The sequence below is a fragment of the Schistocerca cancellata genome, chromosome 1, assembly GCF_023864275.1.
Source record: "Schistocerca cancellata isolate TAMUIC-IGC-003103 chromosome 1, iqSchCanc2.1, whole genome shotgun sequence".
Lineage (NCBI taxonomy): Eukaryota > Metazoa > Arthropoda > Insecta > Orthoptera > Acrididae > Schistocerca > Schistocerca cancellata.
In genome coordinates, this window is record NC_064626.1 from 73,325,101 (window position 1) to 73,344,892 (window position 19,792).

Consider the following 19,792-nt stretch of genomic DNA (forward strand, 5'->3'; position numbering starts at 1 on the left):
GGCCGCGGTGGCCGTGCGGTTCTGGCGCTGCAGTCCGGAACCGCGAGGCTGCTACGGTCGCAGGTTCGAATCCTGCCTCGGGCATGGGTGTGTGTGATGTCCTTAGGTTAGTTAGGTTTAAGTAGTTCTAAGTTCTAGGGGACTTATGACCTAAGATGTTGAGTCCCATAGTGCTCAGAGCCATTTGAACCATTTTTTTTATCTCATTGTTTACTGCGTAGGTCGATGAACGTCTACATTTTCATCTACTTGATTACTCTGCTATTCACAATAAAGTGCCTGGCAGAGGGTTCAATGAACCACCTTCAAGCTGTCTCTCTACCGTTCGACTTTCGAACGGCGCGCGGGAAAAACGAGCACTTAAAATTTTCTGTGCGAGCTCTGATTTCTCTTATTTTATCGTGATCATTTCTCCCTATATAGGTGGGTGCCTACAGAAATTTTTCGCAATCGAGAAGAAATCTGGTGATTGAAATTTCATGAGAAGATCCCGTCGCAACGAAAAACGCCTTTGTTTTAATGATTGTACTCCAATTCACGTATCATGTCTGTGGAACTATTTCCCCTATTTCGCGATAGTACAAAACGAGCCGCCATTCTCTGAATTTTTTTCGATGTCATCCGCCAGTCCCACCTGATGTGGATCCCACACCGCACGGAAATACTCCAGAATAGGGCGGACAAGCGTAGTGTAAGCAGTCTCTTTAGCAGACCTATTGTACCTTCTAAGTGTTCTGCCAATGAATCGCAGTCTTTGGTTTGCTCTACCCCAACATTATCGATGTGATCGTTCAAATTTAGGTTATCTGTAGTACATAAACTAAACAAATTTGCGTATATGTGGTTACGGGTTGCTACTGCATGAAGAAAGGGAGAGTGAAAAACACGGGAGAGGTATATACCTTACTACCGCCCAAAAAAGAAAGACAATCGTTTTGTTTGACGTTCCCATTCGACTCGTAGAACACTGTAAGCAGAGAAATATGGCGTTACTGCATAGCACCCATGGATATTTGGAATTTATCTCGGAACAATGGAGCACAGCTGTTAAAGCTATGACTGCCCTTCGAGTTCTGTGAATTATATTTTTTTTTCCTTTTGCCACGATTCGATCTGGTCGCCTTTAGATCGCGATTTTGCCACAGAGGTGGATGCTACGTAAGTATCATTGCCATTTTTCTGAGAAAACACGGAAAGAGATATTTATCGCTATATATAAAAGGCAATGTCCTGACTGAATGACTGACTCATCACCGCCCAGCCCAAACTGCTAAGGACAGAATCCTGAAATATGGAGAAAGTGTGGATCTTATAATGAAGGTGTCGTTTAAGAAGGGATTTCTCTAAATTCCAATCCTGAGAGGGTGAAATAAGAGATGAAGGTTTTTCTTTTGAAAAATGTCGCTATTACGGTAATTTTGAAGCTAGACCTACGAGAATTGATATTTGGTTTCTCGTTCAGAAATAAATGTGCGTTTCAGAATTTTCAGAAATTTAACCCTATGAGAGTGGAATCGTGGGTGACAGCTTTTTCATTATTAAAGAACTACTAAACTATTTTTAAAGCCACATGTATGAACATTGGTGTTTGACCTCTCAGTTACAAATTAAAAAAAAAAATGTGCTTCATGTTTCTGGAAAATAAACCCTAAGAGGGTTTAATAGGGATTGAGTTTCTTCATGAAAATCTTTCATTATGAAAGCATTTTTAAAGTTAAATCTATGTAAATTTAAATTTGGCTTATCAATTAGAAATAAAAAATACGTGTTTCACAGTTTTTGAAAATTTCACCCTGAAGGGGGTGAAATATGTTCAGACTGATTCAGTGACTTATCATTGTCTGTCCAAACCGCTACGGATATAAACTTCAATAAGTTTGGAGAGGGTGTGGATTTTATACTGTGGGCATCGTTTAAGGAGGATTGTCCGAAATTCCGCTCTTAAGAGGGTGACACAGGGGATGTAAGGCTTTTTGAAAGTATGTCACAGTTGAGGGAACTTTGAAGCTAGAACTACGAAAGTTGGTATTTGGATTCTCAGTCAGCATTTTTGGAAATTCAACCACTGAAAATAAATAATTACTAAAGAACTACTAAAGGATTTTTAGGGTTACGTCTGTGGCAAGTGGTATTTGACTTCTCGGTTAGAAATAAAAAATACTTGTTTCAGTATTTCTGGAAATTCAACCCATAATGGTATTTCACTTCTCGGTTAGATATAAATACATATTGGTTAGGGGATGAAACTTGCTATGGAAATATCTCCAGAAGAACGCAAAAGGCATCAGTAACAAAAACTTTTAACTCCAGCTACCAGAATCGCTTTTGGCCAGAGGTACATTCGGGGAAGACCGTGCTTATTGTGGCCTTAATTAAGGTGAACAGCTTAGAGCGTGTTGCAATTTATGAACAACACAAAAATTCGATTAAATAAAAACAAAAAGATCTCTGCAGGCCATATAGTCTAGGCGAGTGACGCAGCAGGCGCTAAGTTAATGTCCAAAAGGCGTACGAACGAGCGCCTAACACATGGCTATTTCGTTCTATGAGTCACCGCCTCTACTCCTCCGGTATGCGCACGTATGACCAACAAACTGGTTTTCATCGTGACATTTTTCCCATTGGCTTTGACTAGGTCGCTGAAGCTAATTGCTCGGCGTGTCGCTACACAAAATGTCGTGTTGGTTGTTACTGGCGTCTCGCCTAGTGGCTTCGAAGATTATACCACTTGGTAAACGCTCATGATAACGTAATTTAGTTCGTTTCTTCTCCACCGTGGATAACGAAGCATTAATATCGACAGTCTTCAAAAGGTAATGCCGTCGTAAACCGTCTGAATTTCTGCACCAAATAAATTTGAATTATGCTTCGCAGTATAAAACGTTGCAAAGAATGCAATTTCTGCCATAGGTGGTAATAAACTCTGAAAGAGCTGAAGAACGACATTTTAGCGTCAGTCGATGTCTTGCTCCAGTATTTCATTTTTTTCCCCCATCAAGAACCAACAACTGGTTATCTTTGCTTGTAGACACGGTGGAACACTTTTTTTCCACTGTGGTTCAGGAGTGTTAACTATCTGAGGAACATCTGGCAACTTCGGAGATTGGACGTCTTGAAACATCGTACCACTTTCATCTGTTGTTGATGCCTTCCACTTTCTAAAATACTCTGTGTTCGGATTTCATTGCAGTATTTTTTTTTTTTTTTAACAGTAACAGTTCAAAGTGCGAAGATTAGCCGTGAGAAGGAGATCGAAAGATTTTACAGTCATTCGTAAGTAACCAAAACATGTGGCATCAAACTTCCAAAGTTGTTTGCGAACATGTTGATTTCACCACGTCCACTTTTCTCACAATTAATACTACGAGTATATACCGGGACATGACGGTAGTTTTCGCAACGGTTCATATTTCAAAGAAATATTTTCTCCCAGAATCATTTTGTGACTCCTCATTGGAAAAGACATTTCGACAATGCAAGCAGCCACTGGCATGAACGCTCCGGTGTGGCCACCTAGCAACCAACCGCTTGCCACCAGCAGAGCCGGGAGGTACCTCCACCCGACAAAATATTGGTCATTGCCTTACAAGGACACACTGATCGCTTTTGGGGTGTTGCAGTTGTTGCAGAATCGGAACCATGCTCTCATGTGACGTAAGTCATGACAGTGATGATGATAATGATGATGATGATGATGGTGATGATTGGTTTGTGAGGCGCTCAACTGCGCGGTCATCAGCACCCGTACACATTCCCAGTCTGTACACAGTCCAATCTAGGCACTTTCACTTTCATGAATTATGATGGAATGATGAGGACAACACAAACACCCGGTCCCTGGGCAGAAAAAATCCCCAACCCAGCCAGGAATCGAGCCCGGGTCATGACAGTGTTTTGTGTGTGTGTGTGTTTGTGTGTGTGTGTGTGTGTGTGTGTGTGTGTGTGTGTGTGTGTGTGTGTGTGTGTGTGTCCGTCTATTTTACGGAATCAGCCATGAAAGATGTGTAGACGTGGCAAAATGGCAGAAAGCACTATCGTGTTTCAAAGTTTTGTATTGGATTGTTTGGGGGGAGGAGACCAGACAGCGAGGTCATCGGTCCCATCGGGTTAGGGAAGGACGGGGAAGGAAGCCGGCCGTGCCTTTTCAAAGGAACCACCCCGGCATTTGCCTGGAGCGATTTAGGGAAATCGCGGAAAACCTAAATCAGGATGGCCGGAGGCGGGATTGGACCATCGTCCTCCCGAATGTGAGTCCAGTGTGCTAGCCACTGCGCCACGTTTTTGAAAGTATCCACGATCACATCGTGATTGAGGTCGTCCGATTTGTTGGTGCTGTAACACCAGTTACTACACAATGTGTCAAGAAGGAATGGCGCGATGCATCCCGGCGTACGAACAGTGATCACATAAAGGTTTTAACTGAAAGGGACCAGACACTGGTGTTACGTACTGTCAATGACAATCTGTCAGTCGCTAAAAGCAGACCCAGGTATACTTTCCGCGAGAACACTGTTGTTGTTGTTGTTGACTGGCGAACCTGGCAATGCTTCACAACTGCTGAACATGCAGGGAAACTGGACGTACACCCTAATCTCCTCCTCTCTCCTCTGCCCCTCTCATCCTCTCCCATCTTTCTGTCCATCTCCTCCTTCCCCTCTCTATGTTTATTTCCTACCCACCTCTCCGTCTATCTCCTTTTCTCCCTCCCCTCTCTGTGGCCTTGAGCCTTTTTCTCGTTACTGCAAATGAAACCATTACTGGAAAGTGAAGTTGCTTAAATGACTGGCTAAACTGGTTGCGATCATTGGCGTACGGGGTATGAGAGAGACCTCTTCAGGTACTAGGTCTGTCATGATAGTAGCTTCAATGACAATATTTCGCGTAGTTTCAATCCATGAGCGAGGAGGATTACGAAGTTAGCCATAAAAACAACTTTCTTTTTTTTCTGTTAAGACCTACTGCGAGGAAGAAAACAGAACAGCATATTGGGAGTATAATTTTTGTGTTAAATTATATGTACGGCGAAAGAATATAACGTAGGAGGTGCGTGAGAAAAGTAATGATATTAAATTTTATCTACCAGAGTTTTTACTTTTTTAAGACAACAACATTATCCCCTTCAAAATGGTTCCATTTGGCTGCTGTACATCGATGGAGCCGTTTATCCCGGTTTTGGTAGCACTGCTGAAAGGCTTTAACTCGTAGGGCCTTTAATATGTCAGTCACGTGGTTTCGAATTTCTCCAGAGTCATAAGATGATGGGCCTTTAAGACTTTTTCAGTTTCGGGAAGAGAAAAATTCACTAGGACTCACATCAAGTGAATGGGGTTGGGGGAGGGGGGGGGGCTGTGGAACAACAGGAATACCTTTTGAGGTCAAAAATTCAGTGATAGAAGTGGCTGTGTGACAAGGGGCGTAATTAGGATGCATCATCCACTTGTCTGCAATGTTCGGTTTGACTCGATTCACTCTTTTCCTGAGCCTCTGAGCCTCTCAAGGACAGCTTTGTGAAACACTTGGTTAAGAGTTTTCCTGGAGGAACAAGTTTCTTACGCGCGATACCCCTAGGGTCAAGAAATCAAATCAGCATTGTTTTGATACTTGCTTTGCTAATTCGAGCTTTTCCAGCCGAGACGTGTCGGTGTGCCACTCTCCGCTTTGCCGCTTTGTCTCAGGATCGTACTCAAGAATCCAGGATTCACCACCCAGTGAACTCACGACTGAACCATCCGTGGTCAAAATGGTTCAAATGGCTCTGACCACTATGGGACTTAACTTCTGAGGTCATCAGTCGCCTAGAACTTAGAACTACTTAAACCTAACTAACCTAAGGACATGACACACATCCATGCCCGAGGCAGGATTCGAACCTGCGACTGTAGCGGTCGCGCGGTTCCAGACTGTAGCGCCTAGAACCGCTTGGCCACCCCGGCCTGCCATCCGTGGTCCTCTCAAGATGATCAACGCTCATGTTTCCTCGATTCTGCTCTCTCACGATGTCTAATGACTATTGAGGTCGCTGATGTGAAGTACCTGGCAGTAGGTGGCAGCACACTGCACATAATATGAAAAACGTATGTTTTGGGGGGGGGGGGGGGTTCAAATGGCTCTGAGCACTATGCGACTTAACTGCTGTGGTCATCAGTCCCCTAGAACTTAGAACTACTTAAACCTAACTACCCTAAGGACATCACACACATCCATGCCCGAGGCAGGATTCGAACCTGCGACCGTAGAATTCCCGCGGTTCCGGACTGCGCGCCTAGAACCACTAGACCACCGCGGCCGGCGGAGGGGGGGGGGGGGGGTCCGGATACTTTTGATCATATAGTGTATTTCCACAACAACGCGAAAGGCATGGTGAACAAACACTTTGGACTCCAGCTACCAGAATCCCTTTTGCCCAGAAGTACATTCGGAAAAGACCATGCTTGTATGGCATTAATAACGTGAACAGGTTAGAGCGTGTTGCAATTTGACTTGTGAGGTTTTTCGGCACCATTTTGGCACAGACCTATCGCTTATGCAAATCTTCGGTGACGTTAAACGTAAGTCTGGTGTCACTAGAGCACGTTTGATGTTGTCGGTTTCTGGTTCAAAATGGTTCAAATGGCTCTGAGCACTATGGGACTCAACTGCTGTGGTCATCAGTCCCCTAGAACTTAGAACTACTTAAACCTAACTAACCTAAGGACATCACACACATCCATGCCCGAGGCAGGATTCGAACCTGCGACCGTAGCGGTCGTGCGGTTCCAGACTGTAGCGCCTTTAACCGCTCGGCCACTCCGGCCGGCTCGGTTTCTGGAATGAAAGGTCTCCCTGAGCAAGGTTCATCTTCAACGTGTTCTCGGTTTTCCAAAAATGATTTGTACCAGCGAAAAACTTGTGCTCTTGATAAGGAATGTTCCCCATAGACTCCGCCGGCCGGAGTGGCCGTGCGGTTCTAGGCGCTACAGTCTGGAACAGAGCGACCGTTACGGTCGCAGGTTCGAATCCTACCTCGGGCATGGGTGTGTGTGATGTCCTTAGGTTATTTAGGTTTAATTAGTTATAGGCGACTGATGATCTCAGAAGTTAAATCCCATAGTGCTTAGAGCCATTTGAACCATTTTGAACCATAGACTCCAACTCTTCCAAGGTCACACTGGCGTATTTCCCAAGTTAACACAAAGTGTGTTGGCACAACGTTGCACTAAATTCCGCTGTTCCATTTTCGTAACACGCAGAAAAAACACAACTTCACTGATGGCGCTCTCACAAAATCACGTGATGACTGTACGGAGATGAAATTCAGGCTGAGCATCTGGAAGGGATAAACACACCGGTCTTCACAAGTAGAACAACACAGCGTTGCCAGATTGGTCGCAGTACTGTCGGTCTCGCTATTTACTCACACACCTCGTATTATAAGAGGGAAGCCATTTGTCTATTGGCTTAAATGCTCCGCTATCGTAATTAAAACTGACAGCGAGAAATGAAACAAAGCTGCATATTCTGACAGTAGAATACAGCATTTTATTTCTTACAGTCGGCTTTAATAAGAAACAAAGTTGTTTAAAAATATAGCCTATGTACGTAGGATTGTTTATTAAACTACTGGATAACAATTCGAAATAAACTGGTCAAGAATCCTTCGACTTCTTTTTTGCACATTGCATATATGAGAAACGCTGGAGCTCCAAAGAAACAGGTATAGGCACGCGTGTTCAAATACAGAGATACACTCCTGGAAATTGAAATAAGAACACCGTGAATTCATTGTCCCAGGAAGGGGAAACTTTATTGACACATTCCTGGTGTCAGATACATCACATGATCACACTGACAGAACCACAGGCACATAGACACAGGCAACAGAGCATGCACAATGTCGGCACTAGTACAGTGTATATCCACCTTTCGCAGCAATGCAGGCTGCTATTCTCCCATGGAGACGATCGTAGAGATGCTGGATGTAGTCCTGTGGAACGGCTTGCCATGCCATTTCCACCTGGCGCCTCAGTTGGACCAGCGTTCCTGCTGGACGTGCAGACCGCGTGAGACGACGCTTCATCCAGTCCCAAACATGCTCAATGGGGGACAGATCCGGAGATCTTGCTGGCCAGGGTAGTTGACTTACACCTTCTAGAGCACGTTGGGTGGCACGGGATACATGCGGACGTGCATTGTCCTGTTGGAACAGCAAGTTCCCTTGCCGGTCTAGGAATGGTAGAACGATGGGTTCGATGACGGTTTGGATGTACCGTGCACTATTCAGTGTCCCCTCGACGATCACCAGTGGTGTACGGCCAGTGTAGGAGATCGCTCCCTACACCATGATGCCGGGTGTTGGCCCTGTGTGCCTCAGTCGTATGCAGTCCTGATTGTGGCGCTCACCTGCACGGCGCCAAACACGCATACGACCATCATTGGCACCAAGGCAGAAGCGACTCTCATCGCTGAAGACGACACGTCTCCATTCGTCCCTCCATTCACGCCTGTCGCGACACCACTGGAGGCGGGCTGCACGATGTTGGGGCGTGAGCGGAAGACGGCCTAACGGCGTGCGGGACCGTAGCCCAGCTTCATGGAGACGGTTGCGAATGGTCCTCGCCGATACCCCAGGAGCAACAGTGTCCCTAATTTGCTGGGAAGTGGCGGTGCGGTCCCCTACGGCACTGCGTAGGATCCTACGGTCTTGGCGTGCATCCGTGCGTCGCTGCGGTGCGGTCCCAGGTCGACGGGCACGTGCACCTTCCGCCGGCCACTGGCGACAACATCGATGTACTGTGGAGACCTCACGCCCCACGTGTTGAGCAATTCGGCGGTACGTCCACCCGGCCTCCCGCATGCCCACTATACGCCCTCGCTCAAAGTCCGTCAACTGCACATACGGTTCACGTCCACGCTGTCGCGGCATGCTACCAATGTTAAAGACTGCGATGGAGCTCCGTATGCCACGGCAAACTGGCTGACACTGACGGCGGCGGTGCACAAATGCTGCGCAGCTAGCGCCATTCGACGGCCAACACCGCGGTTCCTGGTGTGTCCGCTGTGCCGTGCGTGTGATCATTGCTTGTACAGCCCTCTCGCAGTGTCCGGAGCAAGTATGGTGGGTCTGACACACCGGTGTCAATGTGTTTTTTTTTCCATTTCCAGGAGTGTATTTAAACAGGTAGAATACGGCACTGCGGTCGGCGGCGCCTGTATAAGACAACAAGCGTCTGCGCAGTTGTTACATCGGTTACTGCTGCTACAATGGCACATTATTAAGATTTAAGTGAGTCTGAACATGGTGTTAGAGTTGGGACACAGCATCTCCGAGGTAGCGATGAAGTGGGGATTTTCCCGTACGACCATTTCATATGTGTCCCGTGAGTATCAGGAATCCGGTAAAATGAAATGATAATTAAATAGACACCCTAGCTGCAAGCAGGCGTTGATATACTTTATTGGGAACATGTTGAAAATGTGTGCCCCGACCGGGACTCGAACCCGGGATCTCCTGCTTACATGGCAGACGCTCTATCCATCTGAGCCACCGCGGGCACAGAGGATAGTGCGTCTGCAGGGACTTACCCCTTGCACGCTCCCCGTGAGATCCACATTCCCAACATGACCACAACACTACATTCGTAGTGCGCCTAATAGATGTTTGCCAATCATACTCATTACTCGTGGCAGATTAATCTACCAAGTCCAGTACGAGTTCGGGCATAGCGTGTGCCTTCGCACAAGAAGGTCAAAGGCCGGGAACCCATATTTTTAACTATATATGACGGTAGTATCTGTTCCCGAAAGAACAGTTACCGTCAATGACCATGCAGTTTTGCTAGAAATGAAATGATAATTAAATAGACACCCAAGCTGCATGGTCATTGACGGTAACTGTTCTTTCGGTAACAGATACTACCGTCATATATAGTTAAAAATATGGGTTCCCGGCCTTTGACCTTCTTGTGCGAAGGCACACGCTATGCCCGAACTCGTACGGGACTTGGTAGATTAATCTGCCACGAGTAATGAGTATGATGGGCAAACATCTATTAGGCGCACTACGAATGTAGTGTTGTGGTTGGGAATGTGGATCTCACGGGGAGCGTGCAAGGGATAAGTCCCTGCAGACGCACTATCCTCTGTGCCCGCGGTGGCTCAGATGGATAGAGCGTCTGCCATGTAAGCAGGAGATCCCGGGCTCGAGTCCCGGTCGGGGCACACATTTTCAACATGTCCCCAATAAAGTATATCAACGCCTGCTTGCAGCTAGGGTGTCTATTTAATTATCATTTCATTTCTAGCAAAGCTGCATGGTCATTGACGGTAACTGTTCTTTCGGGAACAGATACTACCGTCATATATAGTTAATCCGGTAAAACATTAAATCTCCGGCACCTCTGCGCCCGGGAAAAGATCCTGCAAAAAACGGGACCAACTACGACTGAAGAGAATCGTTCAAAGTGATTGAAGTACAACACTTATGCAAATTGCTGCAGATTTCAATACTGTGCCATCAGCAAGTGGCGAAACATTCAACAAAACATCATCGATATGGGCTTTCGGAGCCGAAGGATCACTCGTGTAGTATTGATAACTGCATGACGCCAAAGCTTCGCCCTGGGCCCGTCAACACCGACACTGGACTGCTGGTGACTGGAAACATACTGCCTGGTCGGACGAGTCTCATTTCAAGCTGTATCGAGCGGATGGAGGTGTACGGCTATGGAAGCAACCCCATAAATCAATGGGCCCTGCATGTCACCAGGGTACTGTTCAAGCTTTTGGAGGCTCTATAATGGTGTGGGGCGTGTGCAGTTGGAGTGATATCGGACCCCTGATACGTCTAGATACGACTCTGACAGGTGACAGATACGTAAGCTTCTTGTCAAACACCTGCACCCATTCATGTCCTTTGTGCATTCCGACGGACTTAGGCAATTCTAGCAGGACAATGCGACGCCCCACAGATCCAGAAATGTTCCAGAGTGGCTCCAGGAACACTCTTCTGAGTAAACATTTCCGCTGGCCACCAAACTCCCCAGACATGAGAATTATTGAGCATATCTGGGATACCTTGCAAAGCGCTGTTCAGGAGAGATCTCCACCACTCTCGTACTCTTACGGGTTTATGGACAGTCCTGCAGGATTCATGGTGTCCATTCCCTCAAGCACTACTTCAGACATTAGTGGAGTCCGAGCTACGTCGTGTTTCGGCACTTCTGCGCACCCGCGGGGGCCCTACGCGATATTAGGCAGGTGAACCAGTTTCTTTGGCTCTTCAGTGTAAAATACAGGCTATGTCCATCGAAATGTTTAGTGGAATATCGTGTAAAACTTTGAATGCAACTGGTCAAGTACTTTCGAAATGTTTTCCTAACGACGTTTCCCCTTTGTGTTTTATACGTATTTATTGTGCACTGTGTTTTAATCTGAAGTATAATGGTCAAGACTTGTCGAGATGTTTGGTAACAATGTTTCCTCTATGCTGTTTCGAAAACCTGTTTAAGATTTCCCCTACGTAACTAAGAAATTTGTAGGCTATGACTGTCTGAACGTTTATCAGATCACTGTGTAAAAATTTGAAGTGGTCAAGAACTTTTCGAGATGTTCGATGGCAACGTTAAACGACTTGTCTTTATATAGTAGTACAGAGGACGATAACACTGCAGTACAAGTCATAGGATGAGCCTACATAAGCAACCTAAATGTCGCCAGGATATTGCTTCCGCCGTGTACTAGTCTCGTAGATCTTAGATAAAATGGCATGCAATAAAATACACTCCTGGAAATTGAAATGAGAACACCGTGAATTCATTGTCCCAGGAAGGGGAAACTTTATTGACACATTCCTGGGGTCAGATACATCACATGATCACACTGACAGAACCACAGGCACATAGACACAGGCAACAGAGCATGCACAATGTCGGCACTAGTACAGTGTATATCCACCTTTCAAGGCAATGCAGGCTGCTATTCTCCCATGGAGACGATCGTAGAGATGCTGGATGTAGTCCTGTGGAACGGCTTGCCATGCCATTTCCACCTGGCGCCTCAGTTGGACCAGCGTTCGTGCTGGACGTGCAGACCGCGTGAGACGACGCTTCATCCAGTCCCAAACATGCTCAATGGGGGACAGATCCGGAGATCTTGCTGGCCAGGGTAGTTGACTTACACCTTCTAGAGCACGTTGGGTGGCACGGGATACGTGCGGACGTTCATTGTCCTGTTGGAACAGCAAGTTCCCTTGCCCGTCTAGGAATGGTAGAACGATGGGTTCGATGACGGTTTGGATGTACCGTGCACTATTCAGTGTCCCCTCGACGATCACCAGTGGTGTACGGCCAGTGTAGGAGATCGCTCCCCACACCATGATGCCGGGTGTTGGCCCTGTGTGCCTCGGTCGTATGCAGTCCTGATTGTGGCGCTCACCTGCACGGCGCCAAACACGCATACGACCATCATTGGCACCAAGGCAGAAGCGACTCTCATCGCTGAAGACGACACGTCTGCATTCGTCCCTCCATTCACGCCTGTCGCGACACCACTGGAGGCGGGCTGCACGATGTTGGGGCGTAAGCGGAAGACGGCCTAACGGTGTGCGGGACCGTAACCCAGCTTCATGGAGACGGTTGCGAATGGTCCTCGCCGATACCCCAGGAGCAACAGTGTCCCTAATTTGCTGGGAAGTGGCGGTGCGGTCCCCTACGGCACTGCGTAGGATCCTACGGTCTTGGCGTGCATCCGTGCGTCGCTGCGGTCCGGTCCCAGGTCGACGGGCACGTGCACCTTCCGCCGACCGCTGGCGACAACATCGATGTACTGTGGAGACCTCACGCCCCACGTGTTGAGCAATTCGGCGGTACGTCCACCCGGCCTCCCGCATGCCCACTATACGCCGTCGCTCAAAGTCCGTCAACTGCACATACGGTTCACGTCCACGCTGTCGCGGCATGCTACCAGTGTTAAAGACTGCGATGGAGCTCCGTATGCCACGGCAAACTGGCTGACACTGACGGCGGCGGTGCACAAATGCTGCGCAGCTAGCGCCATTCGACGGCTAACACCGCGGTTCCTGGTGTGTCCGCTGTGCCGTGCGTGTGATCATTGCTTGTACAGCTCTCTCGCAGTGTCCGGAGCAAGTATGGTGGGTCTGACACACCGGTGTCAATGTGTTCTTTTTTCCATTTCCAGGAGTGTACATTGTAAGCAGCCACACTGTTTTCCCCTGGGTAAAAAATTCCGTTGCGGTTTCCATTGCGCCAGTCCTCTGCAGCACTGAAGCCAGTCCAATTGGCGACTAGGTGCGGGCGCACGCTTGCGGTCTGCTGGCTAGAAACACGCCACGACCACGGCTGCCCGTGCTGGACGCCCCGGCGCCTGGTTCCAGCGTGGGCCTGGACGGCGGCGGCTGGAGCTATCCGGCTCCTTCCGGGCCTTATCGCCGCCCTCCTGTCTAAACACGCCGGCCAAAGACCGACTTCTGCAAACAGTGCCGAATAAACAGCTGCTGGAGGCGAGGCGGTCTAGGGCGGGACTCACGGCTGGCTGCCGCATGCAGCAGTCAGCTATTATAGGCTGGTGGAGAACAATTTTACACCTACCATCTCGTTCTTCAGCAATGCGCGAGGCACAGAGCTGTTTACCTACTCCCGTATTTGATGACTTCAGTCCGACGAAGTCAATAACAACGACTGGTTATACGACCGAACAGCAACACATCTGTCTACAACGAGCCGGCCGCTGTGGCCGAGCGGTTCTCGGCGCTTCAGTCCAGAACCGCGCTACTGCTACGGTCGCAGGTTCGAATCCTGCCTCGGGCATGGATGTGTGTGTGATGTCCTTAGGTTAGTTAGGTTTAAGAAGTGTGGTGTCACCGCCAGAGACCACACTTGCTAGGTGGTAGCCTCTAAATCGGCCGCGGTCCGTTAGTATACGTCGGACCCGCGTGTCGCCACTATCGGTGATTGCAGACCGAGCGCCGCCACACGGCAGGTCTAGAGAGACTTCCTAGCACTCGCCCAGTTGTACAGCCGACTTTGCTAGCGATGGTTCACTGACAAATTACGCTCTCATTTGCCGAGACGATAGTTAGCATAGCCTTCAGCTACGTCATTTGCTACGACCTAGCAAGGCGCCATTACCAGTTACTATTGATGCTGTAAAACATGTACCGTCAAGAGCGATGTTCACCAATTATGAGTTAAGTAATCCAGTAGTTACGTCCGTTCTTTGCTACTATAACGTCCTTGTCCAGTTCCAGACCTCACGCCAGCCTGAGTGAGCTTAAACGTGTGCCTTTCGACTTCCTCTTAGTGGATTGGCTGTCTTGCCAGTCCACAACAAGAAGTTCTAAGTCTAGGTGACCGATGACCTCAGATGTTAAGTCCCATAGTGCTTAGAGCCATCTGAACCATTTTTGTCTACACTGAGTTGATAAAAATCATGGAATACCTCCTGATAGCGTGTTGGAACCCCTTTTGCCCGGGATGGGCAGGTCGTTGGAAGTCCCCTGCAGAAAGATTGAGCCGTGCTGCCTCTAAAGCCGTCCACAATTGCGAAAGTATTGCCGGTAGAGAATTTTTTCCATGAACTGACCTCTCGATTACGTCCCACAAATGTTCGATGACATGTTGGGAGATCTGGTTCGCCAAACCATTCGCTCGAACTGTCCAGAATGTTCTTGAAACCAGTCGCGAACAACTCTGACCCAGTGACATGGCGCATCATCACCCATAAAAATTTCATCGTTGTTTGGGAACATGAAGTCCTTGAATGGCTGCAAATGGTCTGCAAGTAGCCGAACATAATTTCCAGACCAGCTGCACAGTCCGTGACTGCAGCGCCTTAGACCGCACGGCTAATCCCGCGCGGCAAACCGAAGTCTGCCACCTGCTTTGTCCTCGACTGAGAGTATGTGATAATTCCATTTCGATGCCTACAAAGTGTTACACCCAGGTGCTTGTATGAGTTAACCGATTCCAATTGTGACTCACTGATATTGCAATCCTAGCATACTACGTTTCTCCGTTTTGTAAAGGGCACGATTTTACATTTCTGAACATTTACTGCAAGTTGGCAAGTTTTGCACCACTTTGAAATCTTATCAGGATCTGAGTGAATACATATGCAGCTACTTTCAGACATCACTATACTACACATAACTCCATCATCTGCAAAAAGTATGAGGTTACTATTGTAAGTAGGCTGTTTAGGTTCTTATATGTAGGCTGTTTAGGTTCTTATATTGGTAACGCCGCCGCCACGTAGCGCTCTCTGTATGAAAATCACTGGCTGTGCTGTGTGCAGTCTGTGGCTAGTTTGCATTGTTGTCTGCCATTGTAGTGTTGGGCAGCTGGACGTGAACAGCGCGTAGCGTTACGCAGTTGGAGGTGAGCCGCCAGCAGTGGTGGATGTGGGGAGAGAGATGGCGGAGTTGTGAAATTTGTAAGACTGGTTGGCATGAACTGCTATATATATTATGATCATTAAGGTAAATACATTGTTTGTTCTCTATTAAAATCTTTCATTTGCTAACTATGCCTATCAGTAGTTAGTGCCTTCTGTAGTTTCAATCTTTTTATTTAGCTGGCAGTAGTGGCGCCCGCTGTATTGCAGTAGTTCGAGTAACGAAGATTTTTGGTGAGGTAAGTGATTTGTGAAACGTATAGGTTAATATTAGTCAGGGCCATTCTTTTGTAGGGATTTTTGAAAGTCAGATTGCGTTGCGCTAAAAATATTGTGTGTCAGTTTAAGCACAGTCTTGTATAATTGTTCTAAGGGGATGTTTCACTATTGTCCGCAAGCTCATTAATATGCAACATGAACAAAAAGGGTCCCAACACCCTTTCCTAGGACACACCGAAACTAATTTCTACATGGTAATTCACCATCCAAGATAACTTGCTGCGTCCTCCCTATCATAAAAACCTCTATGCAGTCACGAACTTCGCTCGATACCTCATACGATCGTACTTGTGATAATACGCGTAGATGTGAAAGAGATTCAAATGCTTCCCGGAAATCAAGAAATGCTGCCTTGATCCAACGCTGTCAGCGTGTCGTGTGAGAAAAGTACGACTTGGGCTTCTCATGATCTATGTTTTCGGATTCTATGCTGTTTGGTATGGCGCAGGCCATTCTGTTCGAGATATCTCACTATGTTTGAGCTCAGGATATGTAATAACTGCCTATTGCTAGCATCCTCTAACACACAGGCACCCTTCCACAGCACGGTTTAATGCCTACTATCTGTACCGCAAACAAAATTTTGAAAATGAATTCACGAGAGTGAAAGAAATTGTATACAGTAACGGTTATGGTATGGTCGAACATGGCCGACAGAACAGACACAGGCCAAATACATAGATTTCTGCAAGAGCGCGACGGCCCCTTGACATTTGTTTCATTGTTAATGCACTAAGATAGTCCCAAATCGTTCGGCAATCAATAATTTGCGAGTAGGGGGTCAATGGGCGAATGATGCTGCATTTGAGCTGGTCATGGACTGAGTCATAATGGCCAAAGGAGTTAAGGCAACCGCTTATGAGAATCGGTAAATCCAGGTTTGAGTCCTGCTCCACCATCATAAATTTTCAACTTCCGTCATCGCATTTCCAAGGCTGGAAGTCAAGAATTGGCACCCATCCCTTCCCTTTCTCTATTTCATATAAAATTCAGGTAATGTACACCAAATTTCTGTACTAGGAGTATTGTTACCCATATTCTGTTCAACGGTAAAGACAAGCTTCTACCTTTAGGACGAAGTGTAATTTGTAGGGTCTCCTGCAATTCATGCGGCAAATTAAATGTACGTCAAGAACTGCTTGATTGACTGAACATGAAAGGAGATGGAGGCTGAAAAAGAAAGATTTCACCTTTGTAAGTAGGCTGTTTAGGTTCTTATATTGGTAACGCCGCCGCCACGTAGCGCTCTGTATGAAAATCACTGGCTGTGCTGTGTGCAGTCTGTGGCTAGTTTGCATTGTTGTTGGCTATTGTAGTGTTGGGCGCTGGATGTTAACAGCGCGTAGCGTTGCGCAGTTGGAGGTGAGCCGCCAGCAGTGGTGGATGTGGGGAGAGAAATGGCGGAGATTTGAAATTTGTAAGACTGGAAAATCATGAACTGACATATATATTATGACTATTAAGGTAAATACATTGTTTGTTCTCTATTAAAGTCTTTCATTTGCTAACTATGCCTATCAGTAGTTAGTGCCTTCCGTAGTTTGAATCTTTTATTTAGCTGGCAGTAGTGGCGCTCGCTGTATTGCAGTAGTTCGAGTAACGAAGATTTTTGGTGAGGTAAGTGATTTGTGAAAAGTATATATTAATGTTAGTCAGGGCCATTCTTTTGTAGGGATTTTTGAAAGTCAGATTGCGTTGCGCTAAAAAAATATTGTGTGTCAGTTTAAGCACAGTCATGTATAATTTTTCTAAGGGGACGTTTCACCTTTTGCTGACCATGGTCTGAATGAATGTCATTCTTATGATGTTATATGTAATGCTCTTCATAGAGCAAACAAAGGCAGAAAACTAACATTACTGGAAAATTCTGGCTGTCGCTAACCATCAATCACAGAATACTAACTTCAGTGCTGTCCGCGCCCGGTAGCGGAGTGGTCGAGGCCTTAGTCACACGACGTTTACATTTTGCCGGCACGGTAACTCAGCGTGTTCGGTCAGAGGGTTAGCTGCCCTCTGTAATGGATCGACGACGAACTGAAACGGGTGTCTTGCGACGTCCGCCCCGAGCAGATAGAACGAACGAAAACGAACAAAATGAGATTTAAAAAAAATGAATATAAATAAAAAGTGGTCAGTGCGACAGGAGGTCTATCCTAAGGGCCCGGGTTCGATTCCAGGCTGGGTCGGAGATTTTCTCCGCTCAGGGACTGGTTGTTGTGTTGTTCTAATCATGATCATTTCATCCTCATACACGTGCAAGTCGCCGAAGTGGCGTCAAATGGAAAGACTTGCCCCCCCCCCCCGGCGAACGGTCTACCCGACGGGAGGCCCTAGTCACGCGTCAGTCACATTTTTTAGTGATGGAATACAAAAATGGTTCAGATGGCTCTGAGCACTATGGGACTCAACTTCTGAGGTCATCAGTCCCCTAGAACTTAGAACTACTTAAACCTAACTAACCTAAGGACATCACACACATCCATGTCCGAGGCAGGATTCGAACCTGCGATCGTAGCGGTTTCGCGGTTCCAGACTGTAGCGCGTAGAACTGCACGGCCACTCCGGCCGGCCGATGGAATACTGTCCCGTTATTTACTGTTGCTGAAGTAGCAGCAGCATGTTGATATTTTTGTCCCCATAAGCAAATATGCTTGTTTCAAATAGTGTAACTGTTTCCCACAGCTACGGTCGCAGGTTCGAATCCTGCCTCGGGCATGGGTGTGTGTGATGTCCTTAGGTTAGTTAGGTTTAAGTAGTTCTAAGTTCTAGGGGACTTATGACCTAAGATGTTGAGTCCCATAGTGCTCAGAGCCATTTTTTTGTTCCCCGCATACATTCCCTTAACTTCTTCCTTCTTTCTAGTACCCCCTCCCCGTCTCCCCTCACCGTTCTTTCACCAGTTCACCACATTCACCAGCTTTTTTTTTTTTTCAGGTTATACAGTAGTCTGTACCAGTCTCTCAGGACTCACGAAATGTTTTGCCCTTTACATTCTTATATTTTTAATATTTAAGTATACTGTAACTAACAGTTACTTTCCTTCAAAGCTTCCTTGTGTATTTTGATATACTCGTCTTTTTCATGTAGACCCTTAAAACGTCACTAGACTTTGGAAAACAATCATTGTACAAACTATGGCTGATGTTGTGTGGATTATATATTTAGTCTCAAAGTTGTCTGAGCACAGAAGGCACAGACACATGTCCAGCTGCTGTATATTTTCAGCTGAGGTATTTATCCGAATCGCCATTTTGCGCACGCACGTACTACTCAGTGAACGGAATGCCATTCTGCACCACAGTCACAGCTGGAGATGATGTTAACCTCCACTTGTACATAGAGTCAGTTCATCATCCACTATTTATCCTTATTTATCCGTTACAAAGCCTTATTTCGATCTTCTTTGGCACCATCCGAGTACTCGGAAAGCATTCAGCCTAGGAAGGCGCTCACAAACTCCGTTCTTGCTAACAAATCCGTTACAAAGCTGTCTGGAACGACGGTGTTTGTGGGCGCGTAACTAACAAGGGGACCTCCCCATCGCACCCCCCTCAGATTTACACTCCTGGAAATTGAAATAAGAACACCGTGAATTCATTGTCCCAGGAAGGGGAAACTTTATTGACACATTCCTGGGGTCAGATACATCACATGATCACACTGACAGAACCACAGGCACATAGACACAGGCAACAGAGCATGCACAATGTCGGCACTAGTACAGTGTATATCCACCTTTCGCAGCAATGCAGGCTGCTATTCTCCCATGGAGACGATCGTAGAGATGCTGGATGTAGTCCTGTGGAACGGCTTGCCATGCCATTTCCACCTGGCGCCTAAGTTGGACCAGCGTTCGTGCTGGACGTGCAGACCGCGTGAGACGACGCTTCATCCAGTCCCAAACATGCTCAATGGGGGACAGATCCGGAGATCTTGCTGGGCAGGGTAGTTGACTTACACCTTCTAGAGCACGTTGGGTGGCACGGGATACATGCGGACGTGCATTGTCCTGTTGGACCAGCAAGTTCCCTTGCCGGTTTAGGAATGGTAGAACGATGGGTTCGATGACGGTTTGGATGTACCGTGCACTATTCAGTGTCCCCTCGACGATCACCAGTGGTGTACG

General features: G+C 47.0%; 1 protein-coding gene and 2 non-coding genes across 3 annotated transcripts in view; 1 reads left to right on the top strand and 2 right to left on the bottom strand.

Moving 5' to 3' along the window:
• The window catches only part of LOC126165602 (probable G-protein coupled receptor Mth-like 1), a 659,324-nt gene that overhangs the window by 471,541 nt on the left and 167,991 nt on the right, over positions 1-19,792 (bottom strand). The window lies entirely within an intron of this gene.
• Positions 9,457-9,531, bottom strand: Trnat-ugu (transfer RNA threonine (anticodon UGU)). Its single transcript has one exon. It is a non-coding gene; the product is annotated as a tRNA-Thr (tRNA).
• Positions 10,123-10,197, top strand: Trnat-ugu (transfer RNA threonine (anticodon UGU)). Its single transcript has one exon. It is a non-coding gene; the product is annotated as a tRNA-Thr (tRNA).